Source organism: Lithobates pipiens, unplaced genomic scaffold, assembly GCF_037356315.1.
Source record: "Lithobates pipiens isolate NorthernLeopardFrog02 unplaced genomic scaffold, aLitPip1_a1.2 Scaffold_10, whole genome shotgun sequence".
Classification (NCBI taxonomy): domain Eukaryota; kingdom Metazoa; phylum Chordata; class Amphibia; order Anura; family Ranidae; genus Lithobates; species Lithobates pipiens.
Window position 1 is genome coordinate 168,855,571 of NW_027507686.1, and position 19,473 is coordinate 168,875,043.

Sequence of the window (19,473 nt, forward strand, 5' to 3'; positions counted from 1 at the left end):
ATAGATATATCTATCTATATATATAGATATATATATATATATATATATATATATATATATATAGATATAGATATAGATATAGATATAGATTTTTTTATTAAGAATGAGCACGTAAACATCAGACTCTGACAAGCTGTGTGCAAAGTTTCTATACCAGATTACACTGTACATGTAGGTAGTATCTATATGATTACATATATGCTATTTTAGACACCAGAATGTACAAAAAACCCAAGCCTTGGACTCCTTGACAGACACACCTTTAACCTCCACACCCTTTTCTTTTAGCACATCCACCAGACTTGTCACTGTTAGTGACTTCTGCTCTAGGGTTTATCAAACATTTACAGCCAGGGTTAATGGTTAACCCCTCGCTCCAGGGCTGGGCTGCACACCCCCTCCCTAAGGCGGTCAAAAAGATAGGAGGCTCTTATTCAGGCTCTCATTTCCCTTCTGGGCAGACCGAAGTGACAGAGAACCTCCGCTGAGTTAGGGACACTGTGGTAAGTCAATATACTCCATGGCTTGTGGGAAGGGTTGGGGCCTGCTAAAGGAAGACTAGCCTATATTAGTTACTTTGCCTTCATTTTTTTTTGTATCTACTCTTCATTTAAAGCTTATTTTTGGTTTTATGGATGGTTTAGTTATTATGTCAGTACAAAAGGAACACAGAAAAAAGGATAAAAAGCAACACGTAAAAAAAAAAAAGAAAAAGAAAAGGAAATAAGAGGTTTAGGGAAATGTAAAAATGTAGTGCTAATAATAGTAAGAATTTTATTAAACAAAGCAAGAGCAGTCATAAAGAAAGCAAACATTATCTCGTGACAGATGTACAATAGAGCGAGGCAGGGGGTACTGTGAAAGGGTGATGATCACTATCAGTACAGGTGGCAGCGGCGGGGCCTAGCTAGATAATGGTGTCACTGGTCACTTTGCACAGGTTCCTCTGGTAGAGCATTTGTGGCGAGGGACATCTAATTTAATGGTTACGTATAAATATCCGCATGGAGGGTAAAAAGTTCACTGTTGAACTTTGTAGTCTGACACGAGGCTGCTCTGGGTGTGCACTGATAAACTACACAAGATGCGGAAAAGCTGCTGAAGGTTCAGGAAAATGAGCAGCAAAGATAACCTATAAGCAAGACGGGGGGTCGATTTACTAAAGGCAAATAGACTGTGCACTTTGCAAGTTGCAGTTGCTCCAGAGTTTAGTAAATGAAGTAAAGCGTCACTTTGAAAAACTTACCCAATCACGTGTAAGAGAAAATTAAAAAAAAAATAAAAAATAAAAAAACAGCATTTTTTCTTGCACGTGTTTGGATGATGAAAGTCAGGAGAGCTTCTGCTCATTTACAAAGTTCTGGAACAACTACACTTGCAGAGTGCACAGTCTATTTAGTAAATCAACTCCAGGGTGTCTGCACTTTGCAAAGTGCACAGTCTATTTGCTTTTAGTAAATCAACCCCAGGGTGTCTACTATAAAACCAATCAGAAGTCATCATTCATAGTCATTATTGCTCTAAATTGATTGATTTGTGTGAATTTGCCTAAAATAATAGTATGTCGGTTCTTACACGGCATATAATAAAATTGAATAGATAGATATTCTATGGTTAGCTGTTGTCTTATTAGGAAGATCAAAACACGTTTTTTTATGCTCCCCTAGGAGCCAAAACCAATACAACAAGCAATCATTAATATAACTGGTACTGTAATGCCGCATACACACGACCGGACTTTTCGTCGGACTTGGTCCGGCGGACAATTCGACGGACTTTGCAGCTGAGGTCTGCTGGACTTTCAAACGAACGGACTTGGCCACACACGATCACTCCAAAAGTCTGACGGATTTAAACGTGATGACGTAGAATAAGGAAGTTCATAGCAAGTAGCCAATAGCTGCCCTAGCATCGGTTTTAGTCCATTGGACTAGCACACAGACGACCGGATTTTTCGACCGGACTCGAGTCCGTTGGAAAGATTTGAAGCAAGTTTTATTTCTAGGTCCGCCGGACTTTTGGGAAGAAAAAGTCCGCTGGAGCCCACGCACTATCGAATTGTCCTACGGATTTCAGTCCGCTGGACCAAGTCCGTCGAAAAGTTTGGTTGTGTGTATGCGGCATAAGGGTCCAAGCACACCGGGGCAGAAAAAAATGGCAGAACCTTTGGCAGAAAAAAACGCGTTAAAAATGCTCACATTGCACAAGAGTTTATTGACATTTGCTTTTATAACTGTTTTTTTCCAAAACATTCCCCTCTGTTCATTTTTCCTATATTCAATGTACAAAAACTGAAAAAGCCAAACGCCCCTAAACGCAGTGTTTAGGCGCGTTTATGCATGTTAAGCGTTTTTTCTGCCCAAAAGCTCTAAAAAAATGAAATTCTGAAGGTTTTTTTTTCCTGTCTCTAAACTCTCCCCTGAAAATATACCTATAAACCCCCTAATGTGCATGGGCACATAGGCTAACATACAGCTGCTTCTGCAGACTGAAGAAAAAACACAGCTAAATGCTTGTATAAGCAACATTTTTATGCCCAGTGTGCATGGAACCTAAAGCAGTATTATAGTCAATTTAAAAAACACTGACAGGCAGGGTTTTATAACAAAAGAGACCTTGGTGGTCTCTTTCATTAATGTATCTCTCGGCCTGTTAGCAGTAATGTAATCTGAGCTGTGCATGCGCAGGTCAGACCACATTTAGAGTACCTGTTCTGTGCCATTATAAAATGACTCTTGTGTGCATGCGTGGGAGTGACATTATCATGACCAAGTCATTTAATAGGCCGGAGATAGCGAATCTGGAAGAAAGACCGGCAAAGATAGAAGCGCCTAGGGTCAATTGGAGCAGTAACAATGCAGAGCTGGTTGGCCGTTTTGACAGGTAAGTCTGCCATAATGTGCTAACATGGGGTCCATACTAGCACATTAAAGCATAAATCTCCTGGAGGCCCATTACAAATAAATAGTGGAGTTTAATATCACTTTAGAAGGAAAAGAAATTGATTTTGAAATGCTCTAAAATGAAGACTGTGCACTTTTGGTGTACATTAGGTCAGGGCATAATGAAATGTAGTTTGTGGGTGGCCCTCTCAGCACCCTCCCACGCAAAATCCTTTAATTGAAAAATTTAAGGTGCTGGACGAAAATTGTTAAATGAACAGCGGCTGCATCTAATCAGGTGCAGTCCCTGTTCGAATATTCTGACAGTGGACGTCGGCTGTCAGAATTCAAGATCTGCAGAGTGTTATCACCCTAAAAGTTTCGTCCATCCACTTTGAATAATGTGGATGGAGGAATCTGTTAGATATTTTTCATTCAGCCCAAAAAAATTTACATGTGTATGGGTATTCTTAGTCTTTTAAATATTCAGATCATTGAAACAATAGATGCCAGTTACAGATTAGAACAACTAAGTAAACTTAAAGTGATTGTAAGGCTCGGTTCACACAGGGGGCGACACAAGGCGACACGACTTGCCGTGCCGCGACCTGACAAGTCGCCCCCGTTCTGTACTACGGAACTGTTCTAAGAGGAGCGACTCGAGTCGCTCCGACTTAGAAAAAAGGTTCCTGTACTACTTTTGGGCGACCTCGGGCGACTTGCATTGACTTCTATACAGAAGTCATTTGCAAGTCGCCGCTGAGGTCGCGGCAGGTCGCGGCACGGCAAGTCGTGTCGCCCCCTGTGTGAACCGAGCCTTAGGGTTTGTTTTTCCTTTATTTAAAATAACAAACATATCATACTTACCTCAGCTTGGCAGCTCGTTTTGCACAGAGTGGCCCCAAACCTGCTCTTCTGGGGTCCCCCGACAGCTCTCGCGGCTCCTCCCCGTATCAGATAACCCCCTGGGGAAGCGCTTTCCCAAAGGGGTTACCTTGTGGGCACATGCCCGAGTCCAGCATTTGCATTCACAGACATGAATGCCAGACTTGGCCCGCCCCCGGTGCCCACTTTATTGGATTTGATTGATAGCAGCGGGAGCCAATGGGTGCGCTGCTATAAATCTAGTCAATCAGGACACGAGACACTGGCTAGAGCTGGTGTGGTCGACCCCGGCACGAGAAAAAAAAGAAAGAGGGTTAAGGTAAGTAAAACGGGGGCACTGGGGGGCTGCTGCACTGCAAGAGGTTTTGAAGGTTTACAACCCCTTTAAGATAGCCAGGTATGAACAAATCTTTCTTCTCTTAGGCCTCATGTACACCGCTGCTGGTAGATGGACGTTTAGGAGCAGCTGGGAGTTTTTTTCAGCTGCCCCTGAATTCTCCTCTGTTATCTTATCAGTACATGTACACAGGGTCGTTTACAGTTGTTTCCAGGTAGTTGTGTTTAGAGGCATTTTTGGAATGCAAAAAAATGCTTTCAGAAGCTGAGTTTACAGGCATTTCAAGCGCCAAATGCTTCTAAACGCGGTAACTCGCATTTAGCCGCATTTTGTCTACAGGCATTTTTATTTTTCCTTTTTTTTTAAACGCTTCTAAACGCACCATGTAAACGCAGCAGAACGCCCATTTTAAACGTGGGTTGCTATCTGCAAAGTTAAATCATTCAGGAGAGGTTGTAAAAACGTCCCGTGTACATGAAGCCTTACTTCAAAGATGTGAAAATCAACTGTAGTAGGGGCAAGTTCCGATTTGTAAAATTCTCCTTCAGAGCAATATTTTTATCTAATGATTTTACCCTCAAACAACAAACCATTTCCAGCATTTTGAAAGATTTGCGTGTTCTATACAACTGTTTTTTATTTCTTAATGTACTCATTGTTTCTTGGTTGTTGTTTAAATGAATACCCATTTATTGTGAGACACCCAAAGATGACATAAGGTGTGATGTATCAAATGATCTTCCTAAGTGCTCGAGTTTTTCTACTTTGGCAACTTACCAGATTTGATTTTTCAAGGCAGGTTTGAATCTGATTGGTGTTCTAGTGACTCCAGTTTTTAGTAAGTTAATGCATCACACCTATAGTGTATACTGTATATATACCCTAATTTTATCGGAACAATCTTTATAAATTGGGTTTCCCCCTTTCTGAATCACAAATTTCTCTCTGGTCTAGATTAGAGCACGCAAATCCACAAACAACCCTTGGCAGGCAAAGGTTAGAGATGAGGCACTATGAAAAAGGTGTTGTAAAATGTTCTTTTGTGTAAAAATTCCATATATGGAGTCTGCGCTGTGTTTACACACTTATTTACTGGCAGAAATATACACTGAAGGTTTCAAGGAAATGGCAGTTGAATGTGGTGAAATGATAAATCGCCTACATGCAGTAAGGAGGCACCAGTGGACTTCAACCCTTGTCATGCCCACGGGTGCGGCCAGTATGAGCGCAGTGCTATAAGCTTTAACGTACACACCAATTATGTTCAGTAATCACAGGCTGTCAACTGATAATATCTGTTACTGAAATGTAAAGCTGCATTAGAAAATGTATTAACCTCTTCAGCCCCGGAGGAGTTTGCCCCCTTCCTGACCAGAGCACTTTTTGCGATTCGGCACTGCGTCTCTTTAACTGACAATTGCGCGGTCGTGCGACATTGCGCCCAAACAAAATTGGCGGCCTTTTTTTCCCACAAATAGAGCATTTTGGTGGTATTTGATCACCTCTGCATTTTTTTTTTTTGCGCTATAAACAAAAAAAGAGCGACAATTTTGAAAAAAACTAATTGTTTTTTTACTATAATAAATATAAACAATTTTTTTCCTCAGTTTGGGCCAATGTGTATTCTTCTACATATTTTTGGTAAAAAAATAAATAAATACGCAATAAGCGTATACAGGCATACCCCACTTTTAAGTACACAATGGGGTTTATTTATTAAAGCTGGAAAGTGTAAAATCAGGCTCACTTCTGCATAGAAACCAATGAGCTTCTAACGCCAGCTTGCTCAATTAAGCTTTGGTAATAAAACCTGGAAGCTCATTGGTTTCTATACAGAAGTGAGCCTGTATTTGGTTTGCGCAAAAGGTATAGCATCGACAAAATAGGGGATAGTTTTATGGCATTTTTATCATAATTTTTTTTTTTTAATAGTAATGGCAGCGATCTGCGATTTTTAGCGGGGCTGCTACATTATGGTGGACACATCGGACAGTTTTGACACTATTTTGGGACCATTGTCATTTATACAGCAATCAGTGCTATAAAAAGCCATTGATTACTGTGTAAATTACACTGGCAGTGAAGGGGTTAACCGCTAGGGGGCGATGAAGGGGTTAAGTGTGTCCTAGGGAGTGATTAACTGTGGGTGGGGGGATGGGCTACTAGTCACATGACAGCAATTACTGCTCCTGATGACAGAGAGCAGTGATCTCTGTCATGACGCAAGCCAGAATGGATAAGTGCCTTGTTTACAATGGCACTTCCCTGTTCTGAGGCTCTGTGACACGATCGTTGGGAGACCAGCGTATATAGAGTCCGCTGGTCCCGTGGGCACAGTCAGGCTGTCCGTGATGGTGCACACGTGCAAGCTATTCCCAGCTCTTAAAGGGGATGTACAGGTATGCCCATTTGCCCACCGCTGCCATTGTGCCGACATATATATCGGCGTGCGGTGGTTGGCAACTGGTTAAATTGCAGCTTACAAATTCTTAGATGTTGTGGCCGCCTTTGTTTTATTTATTTTTTAACTTACTTTAGCAGACCAAGCTGTCCGACAAAGTAGCAGTTAGAGAGTTGAGACAAGCCATTTACCACTGACAGGGGTGCTTAAAATAGTCAGCTTTCTTTCATTTATGTAAAACCTTTATCCCAAAAATGAGAAAAAAAATGGTTTTCTGTACCTGCTTGTAAAGTGTTAGCTGGTATTCATTTCAAGTCCATCTGCTAGTCTAATGCCGCGTACACACGACCGGACTTTGACGGACTAGGTCCGACAGAATGAATCCGTTGGATATTACGATTGTGTATGGGCTCCAGCGGACTTTTCCCAAAAGTCAGACAGACCTAGAAATAAAACATGTTTCAAATCTTTCCAACGGACTCGAGTCCGGTTGAAAAATCTGTTCGTCTGTATGCTAGTCCAACAGATGAAAACCGACGCTAGGGCAGCTATTGGCTACTGGCTATGAACTTCCTTATTCTAGTCCAGTCGTACGCCATCGCGTTCAAATCCGTCGGTTTGGTGTGCTTGTGTGTGGCCAAGTCCGTTCGTTTGGAAAGTCTGTCGGAAATCCGCCGAAAGTCCGTCGGGAAGACCGTCGGACCTATTCCCGCCGAAAAGTCCGGTTGCGTGTACGCGGCATTACACTAACCCCTTCCCACAGTGAAAATGCTGCTGTCCAAAGGTGTCTGCTTTACTGCTTCATCCAGAATGCAAACACCCTAGACATGAGAAGATCAGTGCAAGATTTTGGCCAGATTGACACTGCTAGTGGAGAAGTCCAAAAATACAGCCCTGGACATGTCAGACAACCTTGTTCCCTTTAGGTAAGTAGATATCAGATGCCCCCTACCCCACTTCATCTAAAAAATATAAATGATAAAATGACTGAAGCTGTACCACAAGAATTCTTCAGAAAGTCAGATTGTGGTTGCACCCATCCTTAGCCCTTGTACACACGGTCGGAGAATCCGTCGGAATGTGTCCTATCGGACCGTGTCGTCGGATAATCCGACTGTGTGTGGTATGCATCGGACTGATTCCGTCGGAATATCCATCGGACCCAATTTTCCAACATGTTGGAAATATTTCCCGACCAACTGGTTTGATCGGACATACTCCGATCATGTGTAGCGAATTTTGATCGGACCAAGTGCCACGCATGCTCAGATCAAATTCCTACATCAAAGCTATTGGCTACTAGCCTGAATGTAGTCCCATCGTAACGAAATTACGTCATCACGTTCTGAAAGATCGGATTTTTCGACAACTTAGTCCAACCGTGTGTATGCAACAGTTTCGGACAAGATCCGATGGACAAAATCCAAAATTTGGTTGGCAGAATCTCCGACCGTGTGTACGTGGGCTTAGAAATCTTATGGACATCTTATGGACATCAGAATGGCCATTATATGTACACGGGAAAATGATTAAGATCATTATGTTCTTAAAACAAAGTACAATTTATTTTTATACTTTTTAATTTGGTTGCCTTTAAAATAAACCTCTTAGGTGCTCATTCAGAACAAAATGACATTTTATACCCCACCCCCTCCTCTTGCGATACCTGTGTTCCCCGCACTCCCTGTTTATCTACCAGAGCCCTTAAGCTCAGTGTTGGTCTATATCAGACCGTACACAAGGCTAATGACCTTTTCCCTGCACTTATTTGTCAGTTTTGGGGCCTGGCAATCTGGCCGCTCAGGTGCTGAGCACTGCATCATGGAAGGAAGGGAAAAGGTCAAATGTTCTTCAGTACTCAAAGTTCAGGGTATATTTTACAGGCCTTCATCTATCCGGAGAAGTTGGGGTGCATGGCAAAGGTATCAGCAGAAGAAGAAGTGTTTTATCAAGAGAGCCTGTTGCTTTGCCCTGATTGACAAGCTTACTTTAAGTTAACCTGTTGGCCATTTTAGACTTTAGTATAAGTCCACTTTAAGATCCGATACAACCTCTGAACCTAAGCTGTATGTCCCTGATCTCAGAGCTAAGTCCTGAGAACTCTCCCTTCCCCTGTCCAATAAGGTGCTCTAAATGTCTAATAATGCGCTACTACTGGACAAGCTAATGAAAGGAGGGAGGAGCTTTATATCTGGGAATCCCAAGATCTTATTAACAATGTGAAACTAGTTTAAGAGCGGTTCTCTTGCTTTCAAATGTTATGGTAAGTGCACTGTAGAAAGGACTTTCACTTTAAAAGTTATAATTTTCAGACAAAGTTGTTGCATAACTCTCCATGCAAGGAATATACTACATATACTGTACAGTATAAGAAGTAAGCAAATAAAATAGCACCCTGGCAGAAAGAAATTTTAATTGAAAAGGGAGAAAATTTCAATGTATAAAAAGTCTTATGCCCTGTACACACGATCGGATTTTCCCGACAACAAATGTTGGATGTGAGCTTGTTGGCGGAAAGTCTGACCGTGTGTATGCTCCATCGAACATTTGTTGTCGGACTTTCCGCCAACAAATGTTGGCTAGCAGGTTCTCAAATTTTCCGTCAACAAATGTTTGTTGTCTGACTTTCCGATTGTGTGTACACAAGTCCATCGGGCAAAAGTCCACACATGCTCGGAATTAAGTACGAGCCAGAGATAGAACTAGCATTTGTAATATTGAAATATCACATACGTATTGTACGTCACTACGTTCGTAATTGTAGGCCAACATTTGTGTGACCGTGTGTATGCAAGACAAGTTGAAGCCAACATCCTTCTAACAAAAATCCACGGTTTTGTTGTCGGAAAGTCCGATCGTGTGTACGGAGCATTAGAAAAAAGTCACAGTCAGGTTTCTGTTAACAGAGAGAAGAAATTTTGACATGAGACCTCAACTAACTTCTACTTAACCTGACAGGCAAAAGTAGTGACTTCTGAAAAACACTCAGACAGTGTTCATTGGGGCCTCTCCACACTTAGGTGCTTTGTTATCTTTTAAAACATTGCAGGGTCTGGAACAGCATAAGGACTCAAGCTTGTAACATGAACTAGTAGGGCCTCATTAGATAACAACTCTATGTAGTGTCCTACAGCAACAAAATAAAAGTGTTTATTCTTCAACCATCGTTTGCCATTGCAACCAACTTGGCTTAATTGTGAGTATCAGTATATACCATACCAGTTTTATGGATTTCCTCCTCCAGAATTTTTAAGGGTTAGTACCTGGCATCTATATTTTTGGTTGGTTTGATGTTTCTACATTTCTTTTTTTTCCAATAAATACGGTAGTATGTTTTTAATCCTCAAGAGCTTAAATAATAAAACCTACATCTAATATGCATGTAGTATTAGTTGTATTAAATATGTTATATAAAAAAAAACGTGGAAGATGCATTACACAAAATGTTTTTTTTTTTTAAAGTATCAGAGTCATATTCACTGGTTCTTATAAATATTGTCAAGTTGGTGGGAATAAACATATATATCTGAAGCAGGTTGGTCAATCTGTGCTGTGAGTAGTGTTGGGATTCCTGTCCCTTAAGACAAAAGACTACTGCTTTCATGGCCAAGCCAAGGGTGGATGCCACTGAGGGCGGCCATTTTTACTGCCGCCAACAAGCCTCTTGTGTGGCAAAGATGGTGTCCATACACACACACTGAAACAGTCAGCTCAGGGACAATGATGCAGTTAAAAAATGCAGGCTCGGTGACAATGAGCAGACCACTGTGGCAGGCAGGGGCAATGCCGGCCATGGACACACTGTGCTCAGTACACTTTCAACAGTCTCTGCGCCACTGAAGATGCTGAGCCGCTGCCACTGCCTGTGTGGTTACCACTGTCTGTGTCATTTTACCAAGCCTCAGTGTCACTCCCCCCCCCCCCCCCCTCACTGTGCCACTATGAGCACTACCCAAGGCAACCACCTCACTTGGCCTTATGGGTGGAACAGTCTTGGCTGCCTTCACCTACCCCAATCAATTGGCTAGCCTTAGCATCATCTGCTCACTCCTAAATCAGTTCACCAGAACACATAACCAGAAGAGAAGGGTAAACTCTTGCTTGAATCTGCTAGAAGGACATTTCTAGGAATATGGACACAATAAGAGGGGACTGCAAGCACAGTCATTGAACATGCACATATTGGGCAGGGACAACAAGATGATTACCCACTTGGGGTGCTATGGCAGGCAGGGTGTCAGTGTGAAATCTTTTATTATAAACAGGAATATGTCACTGACCTGGTAACATGATCTGTGGGTGGCTGCATGACAGCCCTGTGGCCCTAGGCCACAGCCTATGTTGGCTATACAGAAATCTGGCACTGATAGAAGATGAAGGTGAGTACTGCTCACCATTCTTAATGCGTTGGCTCTGGTTAAATTGTAGTTTGTTTGTTTTTTCCCCCAGAAAGTATAGAAAATAATGCACATTAAAAGTGCCGTATTTATATTCCATGCCTAAATTTGAAAGGTTACACATTTTCATCATTTAGTATTATCTAGGTGTACAATAGTATATGTTCATAAACACAAATATCTGTTTAGGTTTTATGGTATTAATCAATGGTATGTGACACATCTATATAACTATACAGTACTTCTACACATTTATTTACATATATAGAAGAATCACGATACTGATCTTATTATTTGACTCAAATCTATTGCTTTTCTGGCCTCCTTCTGAAAACGCTCTTCACCTGACTTTAAGATTTTAGTTAAAGACCTCTAACAAACATTAAGCAAGAATGTCAGAAAAGTGTCAGAATCCATTATTTCTATACTAATTTCACATCAGTGACTCAGAAAGTACTGCACTGTACTGAAAACAAAGCATCAACATGACAACCAGGCAACTAGCATTTTTACAAAGAGTGATAGGCTTTGTATTTATTTCAGTCGGTTAAGTACCGTAACCTGCAGCATTTTCCACATGCCTATTTTTAGCATAATGACGATCAGAACTCTACTATAAATAATATGCATTTCTCAGGCTGTGTATAGCTCAATACCATTTATTTAGTCATATTACTATATGGGTCACCGACCAAAACAATGGTGCATGCCCCCTTGCTTTACAGATTAAAGTGTCTGGTTTAAGTTGACTTAGTCACAGACCTGGACAAGCATGAAGCACATGTGTGTCAGATCCGTTTTGCAGTCTCAGATTTTGCCAGCAGGTGGTGCTGCTGCAAGCCTGGAAAGGATAGTTCACCTCTGAGTTATAAAAATGAATCCTGATGTAAGAGAGGTAGGTATGCAAAGGGTTAAATGTTAGGATACATACATCTACCACTGCTGGGCTATGTTGCTCAACACAGTCACAGACACAAGCAGGCAATATACTATTGTTTTTAGTAGTGCCGATTCTGTGCACAAAAGGGACAGGTTGCATTTTATTGCATAATTCTGAAAACTATATTGCACCATAACGCAACGCATTGTGAAATTGCACACTAGATCATGTGCATTATACACTTTAAAGAGGAGCTGCACCTAAAAAAAAAATATTAAAAGCCAGCAGCTACTAATATTGCAGCTGCTGACTTTTAATAATATCACACTTACCTGTCCCAGGTTCCAGCGATGTCGGCGGCAGATAACGAGCGATCGCTCGTCTCGCTGCAGCTACCGCCGCCATCCTCTGTCAGGGAATCGGGAAGTGAAGCATGAGGGCTTCACTGCCCGGTTCCCTACTGCGCATGCGCGAGTTGCGCTGCGCTTCTCTTATGGTCCCCCGCTGTGTCTCTGGGAACTGTGTGTTTCCCAGAACACAACGGGGGGGGGGGGGGGGGGCGGAGCCATGCGGGGGTGGGCGGAGCCATGCGGCAGTCTGGCCGGAAGTGGGTGCAGATACCTGGATTATCCAGGTAACTGCACCCCCCTCCCCCCCGAAAGGTGCCGATTGTGGCACCGGAGGGGGGGAGGGATAATACTAGCGGAACTTCCCCTTTAGGGTGAAGAACCGCTTTAATGCATGTTCTATGTTGTGGATAAGCCCTTAGGGCAGAGGCATAACTAGAACCTTCAGGGCCCCAGTGCAAGAAACCATGAAGGGCCCCCCCCGACCCCCAGTTGGGGCCCTTCCCTCTGGGCCTGAGGTCCTTTACTCCCATCGCAAGGCCTTTTATTACGGTCCCATAGCGGGGCCCTTTCACATGTCCTGTAGTGGGCCCCCTTCCTGCCCCCTTCCTGCTGTCTTGGGGCCATCCCATGGTGGCATAACGCCAGGGCCCAGCCACAAGGGTGGCCTTTTTCCTACCCTGGCAGTTCCACCACTGGTGTAAGTAGTTTTTATTTTTGTTGTTTTATCTAGGGGCAGCAGAACCTAGGTCATTCATAGTAGGTGGTCGGATGTAAGTAATACTTTGTTGACCCTCATGGGCTCCTCTCCCCTTCCCCCCCTCTTCTGGGACTTGTAGTTCGGCCTTCTCTGGATCCCCTTCCCCCATGACAGGTCCTCTGCTCCCTCCCACTGACTGGTGGATGGCTCAGGAACAGGAGGGCAGATCAGGCTCAGCGATGGGGGTGTGGTTACCAGTCTCTACCAACCTCCCCCATGACAGGTCCTCTTTAGCCCTCCCACTGATTGGTATAAAGCTGAGGGACAGTAGAGAGCGTGAGTTCATTGACGGGGGCAGGGTTACCAGTCTCTCCCCCAATGACAAGTCCTCTTTCCCTCCCCCACTAATTGGTATATGGCTCAGGGACAGAAGGGCAAAGCAGGCTCAGGGACATGGCATGGGGTTACAATTAACATACCAATCTGGCTCATGCCTGTTCCCGCCATGCTGTCACTGTCCAGGGGGGACGCTGTCTGCTCCTCTCCCACATTACCACACTCTCTCACTCTCCACTTCCCACCCCACACTCTACAATGCTCCTTCGCACCGTACTGGGTACTATGGATTTAAGCACAGGGGACCCACACAGGCCTCCTGTAGCATGGGAACGGGTCACAATTGAGACCCCTATAGCTACGCCCCATGCCTTAGGGGGAGTTGGGGCTTGTCCATACTAGTAGTTGGGAGGAAATAAAACCCACAACTATGTACAGTGCACAACGAACCCAGATCACTCTTCAGAAAGCAAAGCTAGTGTTAATGAGCCCTTAGTGTTAGCAATGGTCACCATGATGGAGCCTTGGGTACAGTGCCAAAAGTTACCAGTGCTGATTTTGTATAACTGAAGGATAATGAATTCCATGAAGGAAATGCAAACAGGAGATTCCCATTTTTCTGAATTCCCTTATAATAACAGAGTGTACAGCATCATGCAGCAATTCATGTCTATGGGAGGCTGTAGTCAGCACCTGAGCCCTGAGCTTTCCAGCCAGGCGAGGGGAGCTGGAACTCCCCCCTCCCCCAACTTATTCAATAGTTCCTTTTGAATAAGTAAACATGAACTGTTTTACCAATGAAAGAATTTGTAATTTCATTCAGCCTGTCCACTGATTAACACTAGTTCTGCTTTGGAGCTTTGGATCTACATAGCTGGATCACTTTACTGAGTTCTTTGACAGGTGGCTGGGAGGCAATATGTCTTCTCCTCACCACCTACTTTAAGCCAGCATAGCATAGCATACTAGCTCATTATGTATTACTTACCATAGATCGCAGCCCCCACAGCGGTCCTGGTTCACCGCTCCAGCCGGCGACATTTGCATTTCTCCCCAGAGTTACTTCCGGGTATCGTGGTAACTGTGATTAGCCGGAGCCGCAATGACATCACTCCCGCGCATGTGTGCGGGAGCCGCTGGTAATGGTACAGTCTAACTGAAGCAATGGCACGTACATGCCATTGCTTCAGTGCGCATGTGGGGATGACATCGGCACATGCAAATAAAGGGGATATCTCGTAAACCTGAATGGTTTAGGAGATATCTGGGGTAGCTACAGGTAAGCCTTATTATAGGCTTACCTGTAGGAAAAAGTGTGTTGTAAGGGCTTACAACCACTTTAAGTGCCTGTTTTAACACTCAAAACCCCACACCACTCTTGAATGGATCACTGAGCTCGCTCACACAAACGAAGGAATTATGATAGGCCAACTTGCAAGACCTCTCCTCCCATGTTGCCTCACTATTTGTTAGCTGGGTGCACCACAAGGACATGACGTGTAGGTGGTAAATGTACAAGCAGTACAGATTTGTAGTCTCCTTTGTATTTTATAGCCACATGTTTATTTTGATGTATTGAAAAATGTGGAACTTGTGTAATTATGTTTGCCTAATTTCTGATGCCCCTTGTTCTTGTTTTCACAGGTTAGAAGAGGATATTGTACAAGAATGATTCTCCACCCTCCTGGGAACACTGATTGATGCTCATGACTTGTAACAGCAACTCCATGTGGAAGGTGGAGATAGTATTCCGGTGGAGATGCTGTTATTTGTGGTGGTCGTCTATAGAGCTTCCAGATATGAAAAATGAGCAAGTTGATGCAACTACTTCAGTACAATTTGTTATGTATTTCATTGTAAATATTTCAATATATTTAATAGGTTACTTCTAATATGTTTATAAAATATAAATGATAAGAAGAAAAACAGAACAGAAGCACATATATCATTGCCTAGGCTTTAATGACAAAGGAGACAACTACTCATAAACCAAAGAGCTCATAAGCCAAGTGAGGTCCTCAGGGCCGCTGCTACCACTAGGATAACTAGGCAGCCACCTAGGGCACACTACCACCTAGGGCGCAGCCATGGCCTCTGTCCCGTTGCAGTGAAGCTCTAGGCATGTGTGAGCTCGGCTCTCCTCTCCTGATTGCTCTCCCCTGTTCAGTACCGGCTGTCCTGTGAACACATACCCTGAAGGTGCCGTGCCGCCAAATCCATGACATGTCCCACTGAGTGCCCTGCTGTCAAATCTCCTCACTGCTGCCCCAGCAGAGGTGGTGGGATGGGGCTCGGTGGAGACCATGGGAGCATGGGGAGAGGTGCAGCGGCTGTTAGTTGAGCTGACCTCCTGGCCAATGGGGGACACCATGGAGCAGCTGAAGGGCACTGATGGGGACTCCTAAGCAATACTGCCCGCCGAGTGCTGGGGAGAGCCCTCAGGAGAGATGTGAGGGACATGGAGAGGGAAGGAGAAGGATGAATCCTCCAATCTACATCGATGTGTGTGTGTGTGAGGGGTGTGAGTAGTGCAGGAAGTAGGAATCAGGTAGGTCAGTGTATGTGGTCAGACAGGTCAGTGTAATGGTCTGGTAGGTAACGTGTTACAAGGGCAGAACAAAGGGGTGGAGTTTAGGGCAGAGCCAAGGGGCGGCAAAATTTGGTTTTGTCTAGGGTGGTGAAAAACCTTGCACCTGCCCTGCAGGTCCTCATATCACTGCTATCTCCAGCTGTCTCCTGATATTAGAAAGTTTCAGGTCAAAAGGAATTAAACAAAAGATAAATTTTAACAAGTTACATATAAATTTAAGCAATATGCAATATAACTCAAAAGATTTTTTTTAATATATTGCACCTTAACAATTCTTAGGGTGACTGCATTCATTTTTGTTTTTTAGGATTTTTCCCCTTTTATTTTCACTTGTTGTTACAGCCATTAAATCTGCAATTTTTAAACATCCTTTAAAGAGGAAGTAAAGGGAAAAAAAATAAAAAAACACACCCTGCAAGGCAAAGGCATAATGAGCTAGTATGCATAGCATACTAGCTCATTATGAATAACTTACCTGAGAACGAAGCCCCCGAAGCAGTCCTCCGTCTTCATCTTCGCGACTTCCGGGTCTCGCGGATCCGGCGATGTGATTCGCTGGAGCCGCGATGACGTCACTCCCACGCATGTGCATGGGAGCCGACACTCGCGGCATAATGCCGCGAACTGCGGCCTGCCCAGTGCGCCTGCACGCCGCTGTTTACGGCGCATGCGCCGTAGACAGCGGTGGCTGTCTTTGGGTAAATATCTCCTAAACCGTTTAGGTTTAGGATATATTTCTTGGACCTACAGGTAAGCCTTAATCTAGGCTTACCTGTAGGTCAAAGTGGTTTGTAAGGGTTTACAACCACTTTAACAGACCAATCTGTCCAGCAAAATTACCGATTAGAGGGTTGAGACCAACCATTTACCACTAATGGAGGTGCTTACAATTTTCAGCTCTTTATTTATTTATATAAAATCTTTATCTTAAAAGGAAAATAAAAAACTGTTGCTTTAAAGCTGGCCATGTATGGTTCAGTTTTCTCTTTGTTCAGCCAGCAGGTTGAACAATCAAGGTGAATGGAGGAATCCTCCCCACTGTGTTATCTGACAGTGGGGAGACTGCTCCGCTGTTAGAACATATAGATCAGCACTGCAGCCATTGCCAGCAGCTACTAATGGAGGGAGTTTTATCTGACAGGGCAGTTGAACAGAAGCCGATCGGTAGACTGACTTCTTTTTAACTGCAGTGGCCACACACGGATTGAAATTCATCCAATGCTTTGCTGAATGGGCCAAATTCCAGTCCATCTATGGCTACCTTACCTGCTTAAAAAAGCTTGATTGTTAGCTGGAGTTCAGCTTTAGAACTAAATCCATCAATTTAACTGTTTCTCAAAATAGTTACATTCAAGGAATGTCTAGGGGTGCCACTTTTTCTTCAAGCCAAACCCGAACACTTTAGAGGTGCACAGTCATTTTATTTATTTATTTATTTTTTAGTATACACAAAACATAAAATATGGACACTTACTTTTCCAGGGCGCTCACGATGTCGGCACCCAAAGCCAATCTGTCCCTCGGCTCTCGGGTGCTGCTGCCGCCATCTTCGGTAAGGGAATCAAGAAGTGGAGCCTTGTGGGTGTTGCGGGTATCTATGCCCGCAAGTGGGAGCAAAATGCCTGTATTAGATGGGTATCTGCTCCCCCCACCACCTGAAAGGTGGCAAATGTGTCACCGGAGGGGGGGGGGGGATTCTGAAAAGCAGAAGTTCCATTCTTGTGTGGAACTCCACATTAAGATTGGATTGCCAGCTGGAAGAGACAAAAAAGCACAGCTTTAAAAATACCCAGAGAAGCTTAAATAATAAAAATAATGATTACTTAAGATTTTTTTCAGGTGAGTTGGAATATACTGTAGTTTCAATTTCAGTTTGTGTTAGTGAATCACATTAAAAAGTAAATAAAATGATTTCTATAGGTAAAATAATCAGATTGCAAATTTCCCTTCTTGATGGGCATGCAATTTACACTGTATGTTTTTCAAAGCAATTTACCTTAAGCCGCCACATAATTTTCCAGTAACAGAGTGCACGGGTCTATGACCTATGATTTGACAGCCAGGAAATATAGAGTCTGCCTGTCAATTCTGTAGGCCACAGATGCGTCCAACTTACTAATCGCCAATAGAAGGTTGAGAAACATGCGGATCCTATCTAAAATCCTGGGCACATTACAGAGGGAAGAGCAGTGAGCCTTTTTGTCCACATGGTGGCACTGGCACAAAATATTACAAGTATGTCATCATCACATTGTGTCTGTAAGATTTACTGTGTATGCATAAATAAAAATACATTTTGCAGTGGGGTTTGCATTTTTTTTTTTAACTAAATGGATACTTTGACAAATTATACCCGTTTCCTACAGCTATAACATGAAAAGACTTTTTTTTTTATCAAAAAAAAATAAATTGAAATTTTTATATATATTGCAAACAATCTTGCCGGGATGGAAGTTCAACCCAATTTACAAAGAAAGGAGCGATATGCTGTACCTCATATTAACTAGCAAGGAATGAGCTTTCGGCACTTTAGTATATACTGCCAACAGACCTTCAAAAGGGCTGATTTATCAATTTATACTAATGATGGTGTTTCGTCACATATGGTGACCCATCACATTTGACTACCCGCTGGACTGCACACGTGCGACGCCACCATATGCATTCCACCCCTGAGGCTGGATTCACATCTATGCATTTTTTGTGCTTTTTGCATATTTGCACTACAGAACGTGTTCCATAGGAAACCATGTTAAATGGACTGTAGTGCAAATCTGCAAAATGCAAAAAGCACTAAAACTGCATAGGTGGGAATCCAGCCTAAGTCTAAGTTCAAGCCCCACCATCCAAGTGGACATAGAGTTAGATTATAGTTATGCCAAACGAAGCGTGGCCGAGCGTAGCGAGCCCGCAAGGGGCCCTGTGTTGGAACGCATATAGCGGCATTGCGCATGCGCACTCCAGCAGGTAGCAAAATGCAAAGGGTAGCCGAATGTGACATGACAATGGTTCCAAAGATAACAGAGGTTACCCAAGTTCCTTCACCACAATATAGACAGCATTATATTATCACTGTAGATAATAAATGATTGAAAGCAGATATGCAAGTAGCTGAAATACATTCTCAATGTTGGATTGCTGGCCTCTCTATGATAGACTGACGAGTGTCCTGGTGCACTTTGGAGCAGTACTATTTTTCCTATTGAATTGAGAGGTGCCAGTTAAAGTGAAACTAACGTTAACCATTTCAGCCCCGGAAGGATTTACCCCCTTCCTGACCAGAGCATTTTTTGCGTTTCGGCACTGTGCTGCTTTAGCTGACAGTTGCGCGGTCGTGCGACATTGTACCCAAACAAAATTGATGTCTTTTTTTCCCCACAAATAGAGATTTCTTTTGGTGGTATTTGATTACCTCTGCGTTTTGTTTTTTTGTTTGTGCTATAAATAAAAAGACAGACAATTTTGAAAAAAAAAGCTATATTTTTTACTTTTTGCTATAATAAATATCCCCCAAAAATATATAAAAAAACGAATTTCTTCCACAGTTTAGGCCGATATGTATTCTTCCACATATTTTTGGTAAAATAAAATCGCAATAAGTGTATATTGATTGGTTTGCACAAATGTTATAGCATCTACAAAATAGGGAATAAATTTGTGGTATTTTTATTCTTTTTTTTTTTTACTAGTAATGGCGGAGGCGGCAAATTCAAAAGGA

The 19,473-nt window shown here is 43.0% G+C and overlaps 1 long non-coding RNA gene across 1 annotated transcript; it reads left to right on the plus strand.

Annotated features, from left to right (window-relative positions):
* Positions 1-425: 425 nt before the first annotated feature.
* On the plus strand, positions 426-18,061 carry LOC143935589 (uncharacterized). The gene is made up of 2 exons (XR_013263560.1): positions 426-503; positions 14,810-18,061. It is a non-coding gene; the product is annotated as an uncharacterized LOC143935589 (long non-coding RNA).
* Positions 18,062-19,473: the final 1,412 nt, after the last annotated feature.